Source organism: Mesoplodon densirostris, chromosome 4 (genome assembly GCF_025265405.1).
Source record: "Mesoplodon densirostris isolate mMesDen1 chromosome 4, mMesDen1 primary haplotype, whole genome shotgun sequence".
Classification (NCBI taxonomy): domain Eukaryota; kingdom Metazoa; phylum Chordata; class Mammalia; order Artiodactyla; family Ziphiidae; genus Mesoplodon; species Mesoplodon densirostris.
The window spans coordinates 95,149,187-95,171,130 of NC_082664.1; the positions used below are offsets into that span (position 1 = coordinate 95,149,187).

The 21,944-nt window shown below is 39.0% G+C and overlaps 2 protein-coding genes across 8 annotated transcripts in view; one reads left to right on the plus strand and one right to left on the minus strand.

Moving 5' to 3' along the window:
* Positions 1-20,755, minus strand: part of GABPB1 (GA binding protein transcription factor subunit beta 1) — a 74,944-nt gene extending 54,189 nt beyond the window's left edge. For 2 of the 6 annotated variants that reach the window (XM_060096830.1, XM_060096825.1), the window contains exon 1: positions 19,973-20,258. The gene's annotated coding sequence lies outside the window, so the exon portion shown is untranslated. Of the gene's footprint in view, positions 1-19,972; positions 20,264-20,574 lie in introns of those variants that run through there. The other 4 variants (XM_060096827.1, XM_060096828.1, XM_060096829.1 and 1 more) reach the window with 4 other exon arrangements.
* Positions 20,661-21,944, plus strand: part of USP8 (ubiquitin specific peptidase 8) — a 102,171-nt gene continuing 100,887 nt past the window's right edge. Inside the window, exon 1 of one of the 2 annotated variants that reach the window (XM_060096823.1) lies at positions 20,661-20,744. The gene's annotated coding sequence lies outside the window, so the exon portion shown is untranslated. Of the gene's footprint in view, positions 20,757-21,944 lie in introns of both variants that reach the window. The other variant, XM_060096824.1, reaches the window with a different exon arrangement.

Consider the following 21,944-nt stretch of genomic DNA (forward strand, 5'->3'; position numbering starts at 1 on the left):
ATCCTACAATACATAACAAATGCTGTCAAAATAAAAATACCAATAATTCCTGAGCATATATCCAGAGAAAACCATAAGTCGAAATGATACATATACCCCACTGTTCACTGCAGCACAATAGCCAGGACATGGAAGCAACCTAAATGTCCATCAACGGAGTAATGAATAAAGAAGATGTGGTACATATATACAGTGGAATATTACTCAGCCATTAAAAAAGAATGAAATAATGCCATTTGCAGCAACATGGATAGACCCAGAGATTGTCATACTGAGTGAAATAAGTCAGACAGGGAAAGACAAATATCATATGATATTGCTTATATGTGGAATCTAAAAAAAGAGTACAAATGAACTTATTTACAAAACAAAAATAGAGTCACAGATGTAGAAAACAAACTTATTTTAGTTAGTTACCAGGGGGAAAGCAGAGGGCAGGGGGGGGGATAAACTGGAAGATTGGGACTAACATACAAACTACTATATATAAAATAGACAATAAGGACCTACTGTATAGCACAGGGAACTCTTCTCAAGACTCTGTAATGACCTATATAGGAAAAGAATCTAAAAAAGAGTGGATATATATATATACGTATATTGATTCACTTTGCTGTATAGCAGAAACTAACACAACATTGTAAATCAACTATACTCCAATAAAAAAAATTTTTTAATACCGATATTACAACTAGCAATAAAATGAATGAAGTTTAAGATTTCTTTGCAGTTCTTTTTGTCTTTAGCATATATGCCATTTAGTGTTGAGCTCAAAAGTCACTTCAGATAGTGTTTTTCTTCATGTATTTAAATAACTATTTTGATATATACATTGGTTCATTTGTTCAAGTTCTCAATTTTAGGAGTTGTTTTTCATCTACTTTGACTTAGTGTAATTTTTGAACATGTAAAATATTTCCACATTTCAAAAGTCAAAACTAAATAAAAAGGTAAACCCAGAAATCTCACTTCCATCCCTGTTTCCTTCATGTCATTCCCAACCACCCCACACCACAGGGCAACAATTCTATTCTAGTTTGTCTTTTCGGTTTTTCTTTTTGCAACATAAGCAAATTAGTATATATATTCTTATTCCTCCCACACACACACCTCTTAACACCAAAAGAGCATAGTACATACATTGTTCTGCACTTTGCTTTTTTCTACTTAATATATAACCTTGAAAATCTCCTTAGAGATTTTCATCATTCTGTTTTACAGTAGCATAGTACTCAGCTATGTGAAAATACCAGTTTATTTTTAATTAAAAAAAAACAAACCTAGCAATCGTTTACTCTCCAGCAATCAAGTCAAGACTTCAACTTACAATTCAAGGTCCTGTATCAACTGCTTCAACCTCACACATTCACCTCATCCAGTTTTCTCACCTCCCACTTAATAACCCCCAACAGTCATCAGAATCTAAACAGTTTTTCCTCATCCCATACATGCCCACCTTATTCCAGACCCAGTGCCTCCCCTCATGCTATTTTCCCAGTTTGGAATGGCTTCATCCCTTTTCTCCAAATCCTAGACTCCAACCAAAACCCATTTCAAAAATTCCTCTTCCCCAATAAGCTTTCCTTAAATGAGCTAACTCCTCAACAATCCTTCCTTTCCATTTTTTCTCAGCAATTTATGCCATAGTCCATGTATTTCCCTTTCATTCATTACACAAATGTTTACTAAGCATACACTATCTGCCAACAGAAAGGTGAACAATGACAGACAAATCCCTACCCTCATGGAGCTTGTGGTCTGCAAGGAGAGCCTGGAAATCAACCAATCAATCAGTAAAAGTAGTAGTAGTAGTCGTGATAAATGCTATGAATAAAATCTAAGACGGTAAGAAAATATAAGGCAGGCTAAGAAAATGGAGAGTACTGGATTAGGGACAGAGAACTGCCATTTTAGACAAAGTCTAAGGACAGGCCTCTTTGAGGGGGTGACATTTGAGTAGAAACACAAATGAAGGGAAGAAGCAAAGCAAGGAAGGATTCCAGAGAAAAGCATGATGGATATGTCACTCTTTTAGCTGCTCAACATCAGAACACCTTCATATATCTAGGGAATTCTCCTCTTGAGTCTTGAAAGACAGAAATGGCCACCTGTTACTAAAGCTAGATATATACTTTCCCAGCTTTCCAAGCAGCTAGGGCACAGTCATATGATCTCCTCTCAAACAGAGAAGTAACTAGACTGGAATTTAACTTAGATGATAATGCATAAAAAAAGCAGGAAGTACACAGAATCCATTATGGCAAGAGTGGAAGCAGATTCCAACGACAGTAGTGGTAGCAGTTTCTTCCTCTGATAAATTCCTTTTCTGTGAAATTAAGAGGTAGTTTCTGGTGCTTAGAACTAAGAGTTCTGATTGTTCCTGGTGATCCAGGGAGATGCAATACCAAGTATAAGGGCCCTGAGCTAGAGTGAAGAAGAGCAGGATATGCAATCAGAGATATGAATGGGCCATTTCACGTAGGGTCTTATAGGCACTACTAAGGCATCTGGATTTTATTGAGTTTACTAGGAAGCTGTTGGAATATTTTAAACATGTGTTGTGATGTGGTTGATCTAGTTTTTAAAAACTACTCTTGTTATTATGTGGGTAATACATAGAAGGTGGCAAGAATTGAGGCAGTAATACTAGTTAGGAAAATATTTGGGGCTGATGGTGCCTGGTGCTAGGATGATACCTGTGTGATCATTTAGACATTTTACCTTTAAGTACTATCTATCTAGGTTTAAATCTAGCATCTTATTTTGTGCTTTCCATTGTTCCCTGTTGGGTTTCTTTTCTCTCTTTCTTGCCTTCTTTTGGATTGATTCATTTCTTTTTTTAACATTCTATCTATTTCCTCTACTGATTTGGAAGTTATACCCTCTCTTCTTTCAGTGGTTCCCTAGATATTATACCATGCAGTAAAGTCTAAAGTTAATCAAAATCTTTAGTTCCCGCTTCCCCAAAGAACCTATAGAGTTTAGAAAACCCAAGCAACACATCAACCAAATGCAATGTGTGGACTCTGGATTCAATTTGAAGAAACTAAGTGTACATTTTTAAAAGTCATTTTTTAGGGCAGTGAAAAAATACTTATATGATACCATAATGATGGATACTTGTCATTATACATTTGTTCAAACCCATAGAATGTACAACACAAAGAATGAATCATAATGTAAACTATGGACTTTGGGTGATTATGATGTGTCAATGTAGGTTCACCAATTGTAACAAATGTAACAAATCCCCCACCACTCTGGTGGGGGATACTGACAATGGGGGAGGTTATGCATATATGGGGAAAGATGGTATATGGGAAATCTCTGTACTTTCCCCTCAATTTTATCATGAACCTAAAACTGCCCTAAAAAAAATAAGTTAAAGAAATCATTTTGGAGATAATTGGGGAAATGTGATCACTGCTTAAATATGTACTGATATTAAGAAATTATGTTGACAGTTTTTCTGGATCTGATGATATTGCAGTTTAAGTTTATATCTTTTTAGAGATTAAAAACAATATATTTACAGATTAAATGATGTGATACTTGGAATTTGTTTTAGAATAATTGGGGGATATATCAATATATGAAACCAGATTAGTAATGAGCTGATCACTGTTGAAGCTAGGTAATGACTGTGTGGTTCATTATACTCTTTCCTTTCCTTTTATATATTTAAAGTTTTCCACACAGTTTTTTTTTTTAATTTACCCTCCTTCTAGATAAGGACCCTAAAACCCCACTTATCCCCCTTCTCCTATTGCCTTGTTTTTTAATCCATCAGATATTTTTTACTGTTTCATGCAGTCCATATTCATTTTCATTTTCTAAATATACATCACTTTCTTTACTTTTCAACCCTTCATACATTTTATTCCTACCATGTGGGATTCATTCTGCCTGATGTATATCCTTTAGAACTGCAATAATATGGTGCATGTGACCATTTAAATTTAAATTAATAAAACATTCAGTTCCTCAATCACAATAACCACATTTCAAGTGCTCAATAGTCCTATGTAACTTATAACTACAATATTGAACAGCACAAAGAATATTCCTATCATCACAGAAACTTCTATTGAATGGTGCTGGTTTAAAATTATCTTTAATAAATGTTGGTAACAATCTGTTTTTGTTTAAAATATCTTTATTTCACCATCATTCTTCAATGATATTTTCACTGGGTATAAAATTCTAGGTTGGCAGGTTTTTTTTTCATTTCATATTGCAGACATCATTTCACTATCTTTTGATTTCTTTGATGTTGAGAAGTCATCTGTTAGCCTAATTCTTGCTACTTTGATGGTTATCTTCTTTTCCTCCAGCTACTTTTAGATTTTTCTTTATGTGACTGGTTTTCTGCAATTTCATTATGCTGTGTCTAGGTGTGGAATTATTTCCATCCTAATTAGGATTCATTGGGATTCTTGAATCCTGGTTTGGAATCTTTCATTGTTTCTGGAAAACATCAGCAATCACCTCTTTAAATGTCCTATTTTCTCTCTCCTCTTCTTCTGGAATTCCAATTAAGGCTTTCTTACTCTATCCTCCATATCTCTTACCCTGTCATCTATACTTTCCATCTTTTTGTCTTTAACCTACATCCTGGATAATGCTGTCTGATCTATATTCCAGTTTAGTAATTTTCCTGATGTGTGCAATCTGCTGCAAATTATATCATTAAGTTTTAAATTCAGTTACTCTATTTTTTATTTCCAGCAGTTGTATTTTTTTTTCAAATCCACAATGCCACTTTTTTTTCCTGTTTCCTGTCTTCAAGTTTGTTATTTATTTCTATAAACACAGTAATCATGGTTGCTTTATCATGTATCTTCTAATTCTAATATATGATGCCTATGACAATCTTTTTCTGCTATTGTTTCCACTGGTTCTTGCCCATGTTTCCTTGTCTCCTTGTATGCTTGGTTATCTTTGACTATGTGCTGGTCAGTGTCCTTCAAAAATTATTTGTGGGGAGGCATAAGATGAAGGAGCATTCCTCAAAGGAACATTTGCATTTGCTTCTGCCAAACACCTGAGGGATAATACCAGTCAGGGACCAACCTAAATTAAGTCGTGACTTAAGTTTCCCTTACATAGCTAGGCTGTGATCACAGTTTTGTAGAGAGTTTTGTTTCCTTTCTTTTTTTTCTCCTGTTCTGCTCAGTACCAAGACAACCTGCCCCGAAGTCCCTTGATATTTGACTGGGAGGTAGGCAATGAAAGGGGATCAGGAGTTAGTTCTGGTTCATCCTTCCCCCTCAGGTGTAGACATATGGAGTCCAAGCCTAACAAGGAAGGATCTCTTAAAAGACTTTACCTGTCCATATGTGGGTAGGCTCTGAGTCTTGATTTCTGTCCATCTCATCCCACAAGGCTGATAAAGAGAAACCTAAATTTCCTGGTATCAGCAAACATACTCAAGGCAAAAGTGGCTTTAGTTCTCTAGGTATTCTGCTAACCTCTCTTGGTTTAGGCTTTCTTCCAGAATTTGACTTACCAGATTCCACTATCTCCCCAGTTCTTCAAAGCTCTTAAGGTAGTGCTTTATATATCTTATCCAGCATTTTCAGTTGTTTCCAGAAAGAGAACTGGTTTAAGTAATCTATCCCACCATTACCCAGATTCAAGATATATTTCAGGGCTTCCCTGGTGGCGCAGTGGTTGAGAGTCCACCTGCCAATGCAGGGGACACGGGTTCGTGCCCCAGTCCGGGAAGATCCCACATGCCGCAGAGCGGCTAGGCCTGTAGGCCATGGCTGCTGAGCCTGTGTGTCCGGAGCCTGTGCTCCACAACGGGAGAGGCCACAACAGTGAGAGGCCTGTGTACCGCTAAAAAAAAAAAAAAAAAAAAAAAGATATATTTCAAAGTAGAGTTAACAGGTCTTCCTGATGTATCAGATGTCAATGCACACACACAAAAAGAGGAGTCAAAGATAATAACTAAGTTTTTAGTCTGAACAACTTGATGAGAAGTGTGATTATTTACTGAAACAAAGATGGCTAAGTGGGATGGGGTGGGTCACGTGTTAAAGAGTTTGGCCACAGACTTGTTAAGTTTGAGATGCTTTAGCTAGGTTTTAAGTTTCTTGTGGGGAGAGACAAAACTTTCTTTTAGTGTCATTTGCACCCATAACTACTTTAGAGCAGTGCTACAGACATAGTGGGTATTCAACTAGCAAGGCATTCTCCACATTTAGCAGCATCTCTGGTCTCTACCCTTAGATACCAGTAGCAACCCCCTCCCCATTTTATGACATCAAAAAAATGTCTCTAGATATTGCAAAATCACTCCAACTGAGAACCACTAACTAAATCCTTCTTGAATTAAAGTTAATTTCTATACACTGTGCTATCACCATCCTTTCCATCACCGTCCACTCAACTGGACATATCAAAGATATATAAGATATATATGAGTTGATCCAAGCCAAAACTGTAGCCAAGCCCAATTCAGCGTTTCCCAAAAGCTCCAGAGGACTGCAGTACTGAGAAAAACATGGGGTGAAGGAGTAAGTACAGGTTGGAGGCTACAAAACAGTTTCACCCTCACTCAAATAAGAACATCTCCAGGGGCTTCCCTGGCTGTCCAGTGGTTAAGACTCCACGCTTCCACTACAGGGGGCATGGGTTCGATCCCTGGTCAGGGAACTAAGATCCCACATGCCACACAGCGCAGCCAAAAAAAAAATTTTTTTTTAACAAAAACAAGACCATCTCCAATTGTTACTTGATCCTATGTAACATTATTTGTAATTTTTAAAGCATTTTTAAAAGAAAACTATTGCCAGTAAAACATATTCTCATCAGATATAAAATGGTTAAAATTTTAAATCTCAAGCAGGAATTACTTAACAGCTCTTTTTTATTGCTACTCCACACCCAAATCCCTGTTAACATAAACCCAGAAAAGAACTACTAATTCATTTGCAAGTCCTGGCATGTATGTGCTTTATCTGTGCTCCCCTTTTATTTTTTTCACTCTAGCCAAATAGAAATCAAAACTCATATGGATAAATTAGGGTCTCTAAAATCAGATTCTGAACTATAACTCATTCAAATTAAGTTTAAACCCAAAATTATACAGCAAGAGCTTGTTTTAGGCAACATCCACGCATTTCATGATTCTTTTCCTTCATTAGGTTAAAACCTCTTTGTCTTACAGTTACTCCCCAATGTATCATATTAAAAAAATACTTTTATGATCTACTATAAAGTTCCTTAACTCAGCTTTAATATTGTTTTAAATATTATAATATAATCTCAAATACCTTAAAGATCACTTCATTATTCAAAAGCCATTTTTACTTCTTTGAATTTCAGGCATCAAAAGATGTAATTAATTTGGAACCATGTTAATAACTTAAGTTCCTACTTCCCATATAAGCTATGTATTTATCAGACATACATTCTCTATCTACATTCTATCAATCTGTGTACATCAATGTCCCTATTTGACTGTAACATTATAACATCATTACAAAGCTGTTCTCCAAAAAACCAGAATATAAATGTCTATAATCTAAGCATAAAAAATGTTTATTGATGACTTTTACTATTCATGTTTAAGCTCTAGTACCATATCTAAAGCACATAAATTATACACACACACATACACACAAAAGGGCACATACACACAAAACAGAAAAGGAGTAAGCATTCATCAATTGGCATGACCAGAACTTCTCATGCACATGTCAAACCTAGTCTTCCTCTTGTATCCCTGATGACACTACCGCCAAGTTTACCTCCCAAATTAAGAAATCCAAGAGCTATCCTCAACTCCTTCCTCTCCCTCATGTCTCTACATACAGTTGATCAAGTCCTATACAGGCTACTTCATTTCTCCTTTTCTCTTTTTTCAATAGTTCAAAAATCCAAAACACAGAAATGTATACATTGAAAAGTTTCAATGGCAGTATTTATGCTATTCCCATCTTCCTCCCAGCCACAATTATTCACCTTTACTAGTTTCTTGGGTATCCTTCCAGTATTTCTATAGTTACCAAAAGATTGCATTACTATATACACTGTTCTGCACTTGCTTTTCTTACTTAACACATCCTGAAGATCTTTTCCTATTAGTTCATAGAGAGCTTCCTCATTTTCTGTATAGATGCTTAGTATGCTATTGTGTGGATAAGCCTCAATTTATTATAGGTGGACATTATTGCTATTATAAACAATACTGCAACTAATAAGTTTGTAGATGCATCATTTCACTTCATATAACTGTAGGATAAATTCCCTTAAGTAGGGTTGCTGAGACAAAGGTAAATACAATTGTAATTCTGATACCAAACTGCCCTCATGTCATTTTTTAAATTAGTCCTTTACTCACCATTCTCTTTGTCCCTGCATTCTCATGCCTATATTAATGAAGTACCCCCTTAACTTGTCTCCCTCCTTCCCCAACCATTCTCCAACCTACTGTCAAGCTAACCATTATTTTTTTTTTTTTTTTTTTTTTTTTGCGGTATGTGGGCGTCTCACTGCTGTGGCCTCTCCCGTCGCGGAGCACAGGCTCCGGACGCACAGGCTCAGCGGCCATGGCTCACTGGCCCAGCCGCTCCGCGGCATGTGGGATCTTCCCAGACCGGGGCACGAACCCGTGTCCCCTGCATCGGCAGGCAGACTCTCAACCACTGCACCACCAGGGAAGCCCTAACCATTATTATTTTAAATAAATTTTTAAGTATACAATATAATAATTCTAATTTTTAAATTTTAAAGATTATTGAAAAGGCGAAGGCTCCCTGATCATCCCTCCCATCTTTACTCCCAAACCCCAATCCTCTATCCACCACCCAAGAGTTAAGCACTATTATCAGTTTAGTATTTATCTTACCAGACCATATTGTTTGCGTTTGCATGTATGTATCTGTACACCACCTGCAAAATACAGTATTCTGGGTTTTCTCCTTATTTATATAAATGCTATCATACTGTATATACTACTCTACAACTTATCACTCAATAGTATATGTAATTTATTCATTTTTTAAATTGTTACATGTTACTCCATAGCATGAATATACCAATTTACTTGGTCATTTTCCTAATAATGATCAGTTTTATTTTTCCAGGTTTTTTTTTTACTACTGTAAACAATTCTGTAGTGAACATACTTGTACATGTCTCCTTATGTACATATGTAAGTGTTCCTCTAGGCAGAAAATGGACAGATTTGTTGAGAACAGCATTTTAAATTAATAGATACTACCAAACTGCCCAAACCAATTTACATCTCCAAATTGGCTATACCAACCTATACGCCCAACAATAGTTTATAATATTTATTATTTCCTCACAATAACCAATTTTAATATTACCAATCTTTTGGGCTTCCCTGGTGGTGCAGTGGTTGAGAGTCCGCCTGCCGATGCAGGGGACACAGGTTCGTGCCCCGGTCTGGGAGGATCCCACATGCCGCGGAGCAGCCGGGCCCGTGGGCCATGGCCGCTGAGCCTGCGCGTCCGGAGCCTGTGCTCCGCAACGGGAGAGGCCACAACAGTGAGAGGCCCACGTACCACAAAAAAAAAAAAAAAAAAAAAAATTACCTATCTTTTAAAATTATTGTCTGTATGATGGGTACAAAAGGTTACCTGTTTTAATATGTATCTCTCAAATTTTTAATGAGATTGCATATCTTATCAAATGTTTGTCAGTCATGTTTCCTCTTCTGAAACTGCCTATTTGTGTTCTTTACCCTCTATGTCACTGTTTCTTTGTAGGAGTGTATTTTATGTATATTTCTGGTTTATTATACATGTTGCAAATATTCCTCCCAGTCTGTTTTAAATGTCCATATTTTGAATATTGTCATTGTCTTAAACTGTAGTTTGGTCAAATTTATTAAAATATCTTTCTAAAACATAGACATAATCATGTATTTCAATCACCTATAGAATACAACAGAATTTAGCCATATGTATATTTAACTTGAAGTGAAAAATACTTTAAATCGTTGGCCACCTACCATTCTGCTTTATAAATATAAGTCCCAGAATTAGTCTGAAACATGAATCTCCCCCATTTCCTCAGTAGGTCTTAGTTCTCAAATGCTTCTTATAAAGTGAACCTCACATTGCAATCGGTGCAAGTTTAATGTTTAACAAGATTTTCTTTTTGGTACAACATAGCCCATAAATGTAGGCCAACTTCCTCTAGGGCACAACTGAAGAAACAGCAATATGTTTCATCACTAGAGGAAAAGTTGGCTGAATTGGACTTATTGAGAGATGATAGCTCTACTTCTCATGTGGCAACTTCCTACAAGTAATTTTGACTATACATAATTTTCACCTAATTGCATAATCACTGAATTAGTGATGACTGCAATGTATTTCAGATCTTTAAAGATATGGCCCATGCCTCACTGCAGCATCATCAACTCACCATTTCCCCCTTGGGAACTCTAACAATACAGTTATATGTAACTACCCCTATGTACTACTCTATCTCATGGGACCGTTCCTTTATTCATTATTCTGCCTGAGAAGTCTTCTCCTTATCCTATTTACCTGATCAAGTATTCATATTCTTCCTCTCAAACCCAGTTCAGACATTACCTCCCCCAACAAGCTCCCCTTGACCTTCTTAGCAAAAGGGATTAACCATTTCTCTATTCTCTCATTATGCCCTGAACCTACTTCCATTAATATATGGATTCCACCATATTATGAATAATTGTTTACACAAGCGCTCCTCTCCCATAAGCCTCGGGTAATCAGGCAGGGTTTACCTTATTCTTATGTGTATTTTATCAATAGTATCCAGCAGTTTCTAGCATCCCACTGAATAGCTATTTGCTAAATTAAACAAGTCTTGTCTATTCAGCACTATAGTAAACATTAAAAACCTATACACAAAAAAGTTGAACTCAAAATCTTTAACCAAAAATATTTTACAACTTGAAAGAATATGTAGATTATTAAAAAGGCAGTCTGTAGTTCCACTTTTTTGGTTTGTTGTTTTTTTAAGTGGGTATGTACCACAGATCAGTGTTTTTCAAACTGTGGTCATAACCCATTAGCAGACTATGAAATAATTTTAATGGGTTAAAACCCACACTTTAAAAAATATCAGCATATATCAAAAATAGTAAAGTCGTGTTTCATGAATTTCTTCCAGCCATACACATGTGCACACATACACACAATACACAAACAACAATACATATGTATGCTAACAATGTTAAATACACTTCTTACCGTGGGTCACAATAAAAAGTAATTTGGAAGCTACTTCCATAGTTGCTATGTGGGTTTGGAGAAGCTTTAAATTAACAAACAAAAGTATATAGTCAGGAAGGCTTCTTCAATGAAAGACTTAACCATCTGAAGCATCATCTGGCTCCCCACTACCTCTCTAATCTCATCTATCACTTCCCCTTATTTATTCTGCTCTAGCCACACAGGTCTTAGTAACTATTCAAACAAGCCAAACATGTTCCCAGCTTAGGATCTTGGAGATGGTTGTTTCCTCTGACTAGAAAGCACTTTACTTGGATAACTGCATGACTTACTCCTTCATTTCAGGACACCCAAAGAGAGAAGCTTTCTCTGATCACCTAAAATAGGAGCCACTTCCCACCATTCTATCCCCTTATCCAGTTTCACTCTTCATTGCACTCATTACCACCTGACATTTGTTTACTGTGCCCTCTCTCCCCCCACCCTGAATGACAGCTTCAAGAAAACAGACTTTGTCTTCTGTGTTGTTCATTACTGTAACACCAGAGATTAGAACAGAGCCTGGCACAGAGCACTGTTAAGCTGAATAGGTTTTGACAGGCAAGGAAAAGGAAAAGGAAGAACACATAGAGTTATGCCTAAGCATGGTGTAGTACAGAGAGGAAATACTACCTTGGTAATGTTAAGGAGTAAAGAATAAGGTTGAAGAAGCAGACTGTAATATGAAAAGATTTGAAAGCCAGAAAGTAGAGTTTGGACTTTCTCCTGCAGACAATTGGGAGTCGTTCTATGTTTTGAGCAAACGGTGATCCATTCAAACATTTATTCAGCACAAGTTCAATTCACTTTGCTTGGCACAATGCAGAGTGCAAAGGTCAACGGTACATGTTCTCTCTTCAGACTGCTTAGGTTTAGCAGCAATGGGTTCAAAAAAATTTTTAGGAAAATTATTCTGGCAGCCATATGAAGGATGGATTGGAGGAAGGTGACTCTAAAGTTAGAAAGGGCAAATAATAGGCAATGCAGAATCCCAAAAACAGAGATCCAGGAAAGAGTAATCTAAAGAATCATGCTGACTGATGGATATACAAAATAAAGGAGAAACATGTATCACAGACAACTTTAAGACTTAAGCATGGGGACTTCCCTGGTGGCGCAGTGGTTAAGAATCCATCTGCCAATGCAGGGGACATGGGTTCGATCCCCGGTCCGGGAAGATCCCACATGCCGCAGAGCAACTAAGGCTGCGCATCACAATTACTAAGCCTGCGCTCAGGAGCCCGTGCTCCGCAACAAGAGAAGCCACTGCAATGAGAAGCCCGTGCACCACAACAAAGAGTAGCCCCTGCTTGCTGCAACTAGAGAAAGCCCATGCACAGCAATGAAGACCCAATGCCACCAAAAATAAATTAAAAAAATAAATTAATTAAACAACAAAAGATTTAAGCATGATGATGATAAAACAAAGAAAAACAGAGTAGGTGGAGAAAAACAGAGTAGGTGGAAGGTGGGTAATAATAAATCAAAAAGTGAAGGAAATTCCTTGAACCTCTCAATGGAAGTATTTGGTAAACCACTGGAGATACAAACCTGGAAAGTACATATTGATGAGTCATCAACATATAAAACATCCATGGAGAAGAAACAAAGAGAGGTGAGAACCAAGTACTGAGAAGAATAATGACCGTGGTTAAGAGGATCAAGAAACAACAACCACAAAAAAAACATAAACGTAGTAGCCAGAAAGAGAAAATCAGGATGCACACTAACATGAAAGGCAAGGAAAGAAAGTTAAGAAGCCTAGGTGGAAGTCAACAGTAACACATATACACTGACTGAATAAAATCAGGATGAAGTCAATACCATTGGAAAAAAAAGGATGTCCCTTGAGGCAAAAGTCTGAATACGTCACATTCACATGTAATGTCATTACAAATTGCAGTAAGTTAGGGAAGAAGTAGTAAAAGGGCTGAGGGCAACAAGAGCTGAGGGCAGCAATTTTAACTAAGGTCTTAAAATTTTTGAAATAAAAGAGAAACGAGGAAGATAGCTAGAAAGAACAGTAGCAATAGTTAATCAAAGTTTATTTTGGGCTTCCCTGGCGGCGCAGTGGTTGAGAGTCCACCTGCCGATGCAGGGGACCGGGTTCGTGCCCCGGTCCGGGAAGATCCCACATGCCACGGAGCAGCTGGGCCCGTGAGCCATGGCCGCTGAGCCTGCGCGTCCGGAGCCTGTGCTCCGCAGCGGGAGAGGCCACAACAGTGAGAGGGCCGCGTACCGCAAAAAAAAAAAAAAAGTTTATTTTTTTCTCCCAAAATATGGAAGTCTGTATATACTTGAAGGTAAGGAGGAAAAACCCCTGGAGATAACCATCAAAGTGATCAGACGAAAAGTTAAGTATGGCAGCAAGATTCCTAGAAAAACAAGATTCCTCTTCCATTCAGTTTACAAAATAAGGTGAAAGAATAGAGATTTGTCATGGTGAAAACAAAACAAAAAAAAATGCAAGCTTGTATTCTATTTTTTTTCAATTAAGTAGAAGTCAATGGCACCTTCTGAAAGAGAGGAAGATATATGAGACAAAAGCAAAACATTAGATTAATAAAATGATTGCCAAGTAGCAAGGGTCCATTGGATCTGTCCAGCATAAATTTATAGTGGCCAAAAATTTTCAAAATTACCCACCTTCCTCCACAAATACACTGTGACCTACGAGGAAAAACAGAGGAAATAGATGGGTAGGAAGATTTGACAACAGGAGCCCAGTAAAATATGAAAAAGTGACTGATGCAAGTTCAGGCTATATATAATGCATACAGGAATAAGCTAAGAGAGAGAAATTGAGGGTTCCTATGAAAAAAAATAGATAAAGGAACATAGGTGGAGTAATCACAAAGATCAGAGTTCACATGAGCCAGTTAGGATGTAAGAAATTTTTTAGATCATTCACTTATAAACCACACTGTATGCTATGGTCTGAATATTTGTGTCTCCCCACCCCTCAGTTTTATGTTGAACTCTTAATGCCCAAAGGGATGGTATTGGAAGTGAGGCCTTTGGAAGGTGATTAAGCCTTGAGGGCAGATCACGAATGAGATTAATGTTCTCATAAAATGACCTGAGAGAGGTCCCTTTGCCCCTTCTACCATGTGAGGATACAAGAGAGAAGTCTGCAACCCGGAAGAGGGTTCTCACCAGAGCCCAATGATGCTGGCACCTTGACCTTAGACCTCCTAGACATGTTTTAATATTTAAAATGTCTTAATATTAAAATAAAATAGGACTCAAAATTGAGTAAATTCTACAGGTTCCTTAACTGCAATTCAAAAACCAAAAAAAGCTCTGAAACTCAAAATAATGCATTTGGCAGTAAAACCTTACCTAAACTGACATGAAGCTATTTATAGTCTTTATTTACCCCGTTTAGTGTAAGCATTCATACATTTTGCTGCAGAAATAGTAACTTGTTTGAAGAGGGCTACTGCACTGGACTGTTGAAAGGTTACATAACACTACCTTAGCTATATCCAAAAAATCCTTAATCCCAAAACCTATTAGACCACAGGGTTTTAGTTGACTATGATCCTACAATAATTGCTAACATTTACTGAGCTATTAACCATGTGTCAGACACTGTTCTGATCACTTTATATGCAGTAACTCATTTAATCCTTCCAAGCACCATGAGGTAGGTATTATAATTATTCAAATTTTACAAAGGAGGAAAGTGAGGCAGAGAGATTAAGCAAGTCACAGAGCCAGAGAGTGACTAAGCTGGGATGAATACAACATTTAAAATATTACACCTAAGGTGAAGAAAACATAACAAAATATCGAACTGATTATAGTAGGGTGGTAGGAGTCTGATATTTTTCTCTATTCAATTAATGTATTACTTTTAGAATGGTAAAGAATCAAACACTTCATGTGTTCATTAAATACAGAACACTTCATGAACTTACAAATTCTCATTTATGTGCAATTCCTTAGCCAACTTGCATAAACTGCACAGTATAAAATCCAAACTCCTCAGCTTATGCTAATATTTTTAATTTTTTATTGAAATATAACACCTTAATATCTTTTTAATCACAAGCAATACACAATAATATATATTCATTGTAGAAGTTAGAAAATTTGTATAAGTAAAAAGAAAATAATCACCTATAAAATAACACTCAAAAATAACCACTTAACAATTTGGCACATTTCCTTCCAGATGTCAATGTATGTTATTTAATCAAAATAAAATCATGTTTTTATATTTACTTTTTTCACTTACCATATACCAAGACATAATTTCATGTTTTTATTCTTCTAACCATCATTTTAATGGCTAGGCAGTACCCCACTGTAGGGATGTACCCTAACCATCACTGTGAAATATTTAAGTTGTTTATAATTCCACAGCATTGAGTCACCGGCTCTGGGGGTCAAACTGTTTGGAATCAAGACCATGCTCTACATTACTAACTCTGCTACCTTGGGCAAGCTACCTAATTTCTCTATGCCTCAGTTTTCTCTTCTGAAAAATGGGGATAGTATAACCTACTACATTATTAATGTGTGGAGGAGGGTCAAATGTGTCAATATACAGCTTTTATTATCAACAATGCTGCAGTTGGTATGTAAACAGCTACCAATTTATTGGCATATCTTTACTACACCAAAATAAATTCATTTAAATAGGAACTTCCACATCAGAAGGTATGCCTATTTTTCAGGCTTGAATCTGCCAAATTACAGCTGGATTTAAAACCTTCATCAAATAGCTCTCTCACTTAATACTCATTTCTCTTTATCCAAGAAAATGAAAACTATGATCCAGTTAAGCTAACCAGCTTGCTTCAATTAGCTTTTGCTCTTCCACTTTTGTACCTGCAAACCTAGACGGATTTCATAAAATCTCAGTTTGTAGGGAACTTAACGAAACCTGGCCCCAATCCTCATTCAGCACATCATTTCCTCTACCCTCGAATCCCTAACTTTAACACTGTCAGTGGGAGGGGACAGCCTGCCACCCAAAAACAACCCATTATATTTTTACTGTTTTGAGGAAATTTTTCTTGGAAGAATGCTGAAATCTGCCTCCTTCTAACTTCTGCCCCTTGATCCTACTTCTTTCTGGTCAAATCAAACCTGATTTTTCTGTGTGACAGACCTCCAAATATTTAAATACTGCTATCATTTCTTACACGAGCTCCTCTTTCTTGGGCCAAACATCACAGTTTTTCAACTTTTCCTCCTTTCCATTTCCCCCATGATCAGAATTATCTGGCTACGCTCTATAGTTCAGTGGTTTTTAAACCTGATTGTCTATCACCTAAGGAATGTGAGAAAAACAGAGTGGCCCAGTTCCTATCTTACTTAAGCTTGGGCCTCCATGGTTTTTTTTAATTAGCTCTCCAGGTGATTCTGATACAAAGTTTGAGAACTGATGCAAGGTCCCACTTACAATATGATATATCATATGCTACCTAAAAATCTGACATAATACCCCAGATATAACACAACCAGTAAAAAGTGGGGCTAACACCTTGCTCTTTCTATATGCTCTTCTACCAACTTCAAAATGACATTTACTTTTTAAAAAATTATAAGCGTTGATTCTTATTAAATGTACAGTTAAAATGATCAAGTCTTTTCCACACTCTCTATTTGTGCATTAGCATCTTGGGCCCTAACTGCTAACCTTTATAATCATTCCCATTAAAAGGTAAGAGAACTCGGGCTAAGAGTTTTAGATTTCTATTTCTAGAAATCTAGATCAATGGCCCTGCATGTGGATTTACCTTCAGTGGAGAAATCCATGCTTAAGCCTCTACACTTACATTATGGACATACTCAGCCCAAATAAAAGTGCACTAGCCCACCAACGACTGAACTGACAGTTGACTGCACCAAAGCATCTCCTCTGTGCAGAGCACTGTTGTCAACATTATGAGGTAACACATAGGCCCTAATACTAATAAATTGGCCTTCTAGAGAGTATGATGGAACAAACATCTTCAGAAAAAGTTAAGTATAATACTAATTATCGTTCTCCCAAGGTAGACACATTAGTGCTGTAGAAACATATGATTAGTAGTTGGAAAGCTCTGGGACCAAAGAAATGATTCATTAGAAAACTAAGTTGCCCTGAACTCTAAGGTTTTGTTTCAGTTTGTTTTTTAGCAATTGCAGAGAAGAGATGGAGCCCATCCACACTCAAGCTACCTGCAAAAGGGCACTGCACCCTCAAAATTAATTCATGAGTCAAAATTTCTTGCAATGACTTCTGAATCCCTAACGACTTGTTTGGTTTACTTGTTACTATTTCTAACTTGAGGTACTCAAGGGCCAAAAAAAAAAGTCCATTCTATGGATGATGAGGCCCATTATAAATATATCTTAGAGTTGAGGGTAGGGGGGACAAACCAAGATCCAATCTATTTATTTTCATTTGAATAGCAAACATCAAAAATATACCTGGCATTTTCTAACAATTACATGAAGAATGACCAGATGCTTCCTGTTGATGGAACAGAACTACAGACTGACAGAATCAGACTAAAGTTCATAAAACAACTAGAAGTGAATTTAGCTTCATTTCAAAACCATTAAACCAAAGTAAGTATGGCCTTAAATTTTCATACATTTACAATTTAATTGTCCCTCAACCTAGAAAACCCAGATTGATTCAAAGAGATAGACAATTCGAACTCTAAGTTACAGAGAGTTAACTCTAAGTTTGTATACACATAACAATACAAAAGCACTGTTTCACCCAAGGTTTCACTGCAGGATTCCTTTTAAATCTGGCACTCCTATACTGCCTTGAAAGTGTCCTATCTTCAGAAATTCCATTTATATACAAGTTTTCACAAGCAAATCTAACACGGAATTCATGGTTTACTTGTGTACATCATTAAAAATAAGTTGTGGAATTAAAAATTAAGTTTAATCACTTAAAATTTTTTCAAATGTTCTAAATCCCAAACTGAAAAAAAGTTGGAGTCCAAGAAAAAAGCACAGGAATCAACCTTCTTATCCATATTTTTAAAGTGTGTCTTGTTTAACATCCTGATTTGACTTGTATGGTGAGAGCAGGATAGAAACGACACATTTTTTAGTTTTTTTAAAAAGGCATGAGCATACAGTGTTTTCCAGTGGTTACATGGTGTGACACCACATCAGACTGAATGCAGAAGTAGGTTTAAGAATCTAGCTATCTTCTGTTAAACCTGACATTAAAGACTTGCAGAAATGCAAAACAATGTCACTCTTGCCTAAAAGGTCACTGATGTGAACATGCAATGGATTTTTCTTTTGTTATTTTTGGAAAAATAAATACTTCAAATGAGAGAAAAGTTAAGAAAAAAGATAAAGCCGTCTTCAGTTTCCTTAAATTCAAAATCTGAGCCTGAAAGTGGAAGTGTCAAGGTCGATGGTTACAAGTCAGTGAGAAGAAACTTAAAATAAGCTGGCTGGGTCTATGTGTGAGATAAATATCTGCAAAAAGAACTTTTGACCACGAACTTCTGCATAATAAACTATGGTGCTTCTTTAATTCTGGGATGGCAAACTACTGTACAAGGATCATTTACTCACTACATCAAACCATTTTCCAGATAAAAACTGTACTTCAGAAAGTAACTTGCCTGAATCGAGACAGCAAATCAGTGTCCAGAGAGAGCACTTAAAATATTTCCATATTACCAAGCCCCCTTCAGAAGTACTGTGGTCTCTGCCCCTCCTTTGAACAGATGTCTGTTCGCCACAGTCCAATCAGGTTTAAAGCAACAGTCTGTGTACTGAAAACAGGCTTCAAGTGGGAAAACACACACAAAGCAGGCCTATATCGTTCCTTTGGTTTCAGTTTTCACGATGCACCCTTGAGGCTAGGCACGCTGGTTCAACGCGGTAGGAGAGTTTCAACGAAACACACTAAATACACACTGATTAACTGTGCCCAGACAGAAATGACCTGGCAAAATTCTCAACTTCGTCCCCGAGGCCCTGCACCGCAGATCCCGGCGGCTAAGTCCCAAGAACAGAAGTGCCCAGCATCCTGAGCGGCTGGCTTCGTCCCCTCAGGGACTCGAGTCCCCAAGGCCGAGGCAGTTGACGGGGAGGCCCAGTGCAGGACCGGCCGGGCGCGCCCGTTAACCCTGTCCGGGCCGGCCGCTCCCGCCGCGGCCCGAGCGCCAACCGGCCCCGCGGGCCCAGCAGCACAGCTCACCCGAAGCCGGCCGCCCCCGCCGTCCCTTCCCCGCTCCGGCGAGCCCGGCGGTGCGGTCAGGCCGCCCAGACAAAGAGAGCGGCGGCTCCCGGGGCGGCGGGCGCCAGGACCGTGCCGCGCCTGCCTGCCTGTCTCCCTCCCTCCCTCGCCCGCCTCCCGCAGAGCCACCGCAGCCCCGGCCCGACCCCATCCCGCCCCGGGGCGGCCGCTCTGGACCGGCCGGGCTTTGAGCCGCGGGGAGGCCGCAGCTCGCCGGGGCCGAGGAGGGGGCGGCGGCCGCCACCATGTCTGCCCGCCCCTCCCAGAAGCGGGGTGCGAGCGGACAAAGCGCGCCGGCGGCCCGAGCGGAGCGGGGGCCCAGGCCCACCCCGCCGACCCCCGCGGAATAAGCGGGGCCAAGAGCCCCGGAAACCCGGCGCCTTAATGCAATAAACAGGAAATCGCGGGGATGATCTGGGTTCCGGGGGAAGTGGAATTATTTTTTACCAGCGAAGAGATCAACTTCCACATCCGGTGGTAACAGGGCCCTACACAGACCCGCACTGACCTGGAAAAGCTTCGGGAGCGGCGACCGGGGAGCAGCAGGAGGTGGTTCGGGGACCCGAGGCGCCTCGTACCCGGCCGGGCTGACGCGGCCCAGCTAAACACAAAGCGCTTCAGCTGCACAGGGCGCTATTTTCCGAAAATGCCGCGTCTGGTCGGCGCCCAAAATCCCCACCGAAAAGTCCCCCGTGCTGCGCGCGGAGGGACACATGGTATGCGAGTGAGTCAAAGCTCCCAGCATCCCTCCCGGACCCGGCCCTCGTCAGCCCCTCGTCTGAGCCTTTCCGCCCCTGCCCTGGTCAGCAGATCCCTCTCCCACCCACTCCCCGATCCCATTCCGGCGGGAGGAAGGGGGCGAGACGGCCTGATTTTTCTTTTTAACAAAGGGGAGGAAAATATGCCATCTCTAGAACTTGAGCCACACAAAGAAAGCGGCGGAATGATCCGCTGTCGGCGACCGCAAGTCCCGGCTCGCCCGGCGCCTGCGCGACACGGGGGTAGGAGCTGCGGCCGGCCATGTGCGCGGCGGGGCCGCAGGCCGGCCACCTAGCCTTCCCGCCACTTTCTGCGGGGCTAGGGGTGGAAGGCTGAAGTGCGTGTGCTTACGTTATGTCTTCGGCATGAAAGCTGAGAGACGGGGAATCCTGACTCCTTCCAGATTAAGCTGAGCCATCTAGCAGAGTCCTGGGAGACGGAAGGGCAGTGAGAAAGCTAGGATTTAACTTGAAGCCGCCCTAGAGTCCAGTAGGCTGACTGGGACAGGAGTCGCTGTTGAGGTACAAGGGGAGGTACTACGAATGTTATTTCTCCACTTCACCTAAACTGAGCAAGTCAAGTTCGTGACGAAAACGTACATATTCCTGTAGCCACTCCCCGCCTTTTTTTTCTTAAACATTCTTTTGATGCCTAATACGTCATAGACATTTCGTAACTGCTCGCCGAATTCCCTTGGATTACTGTCACCACAGAGGTAGAAGTCTTGTTTTCCCGTGGCTGGAATGTCAAGATTCTTGTTGTGTTGTATTTTATTAAGAAAGCAGCAAAAGTTTATTTGTGGATGGTGATTTACAAAGTAAGAGTCTTACGAGTTTAAATTACTTGTGATGATTTTGCTTAAATACCCACCACACTGGTAATGTTTTTAACAGATGAGCCCGGGAATGACTTTTCCAACCTTCTAACCTTAAAATTTTTGGCTTCCTATATCTAGGAATTGGCAATATGTGAGAGAGCGCCAAGATTTTAATCTAGAAGAGTTTACAAACAAATGAAATACATGTTGTCTACTGATTTTGGGTGGCCTCAGATAAACAATCTTTCTCCACTTACCCTTTTGTGTTATTGATGTAGAGATTTGTGAAGTCTTTGTGTAACTTATTAAAGCGTTTTGCGTAAAATAGAAACAGTGAATGGCATAGGAGCCGTATTCTATTTTTCTTTCAATTTAATATTTTCAGTGCTTCTTTCGGTAGTCACATGCTTCTCTTTAACATTGAGTTTATCTGAGTAAACATTCAGCTAGTGGTTGTTATAGAATCCTTGCCCACATTAATTTTATGCTGTAGAATGCAGACAAGTAAATAGGCATCATCAGTAGTATAATGAGGATAAACTGCTGAATGCTGTGAAATTTTATATAGGAGAAATCCCTTACTTACCTGTCAGGGGGGCATAGAATGGGACTGGAGAAGCAATTAGCTTTAATAAGGGAGTTGGGGAAGAACCTTCCAGACAGGTGAAGCAACAAATGCAAAGGTTAAGAGGAAAACTCTGGAGAAATTGTTGGGCGAAGGAGATAATGCTTTTTCAGGAATGTCTAGAGATGTGTCTGAAGAGGTTTATTCATAAAGGCCTTGAATGCCATTTGCAGAAATTAGCTTTTGAGAGCTAAGAGAACGGCATTGAAAGATTTTAAGTAGAAGCATAATCAGATTGTATTTGTATTTTAGACAGATCACTGTTATGCAAAAATCAGA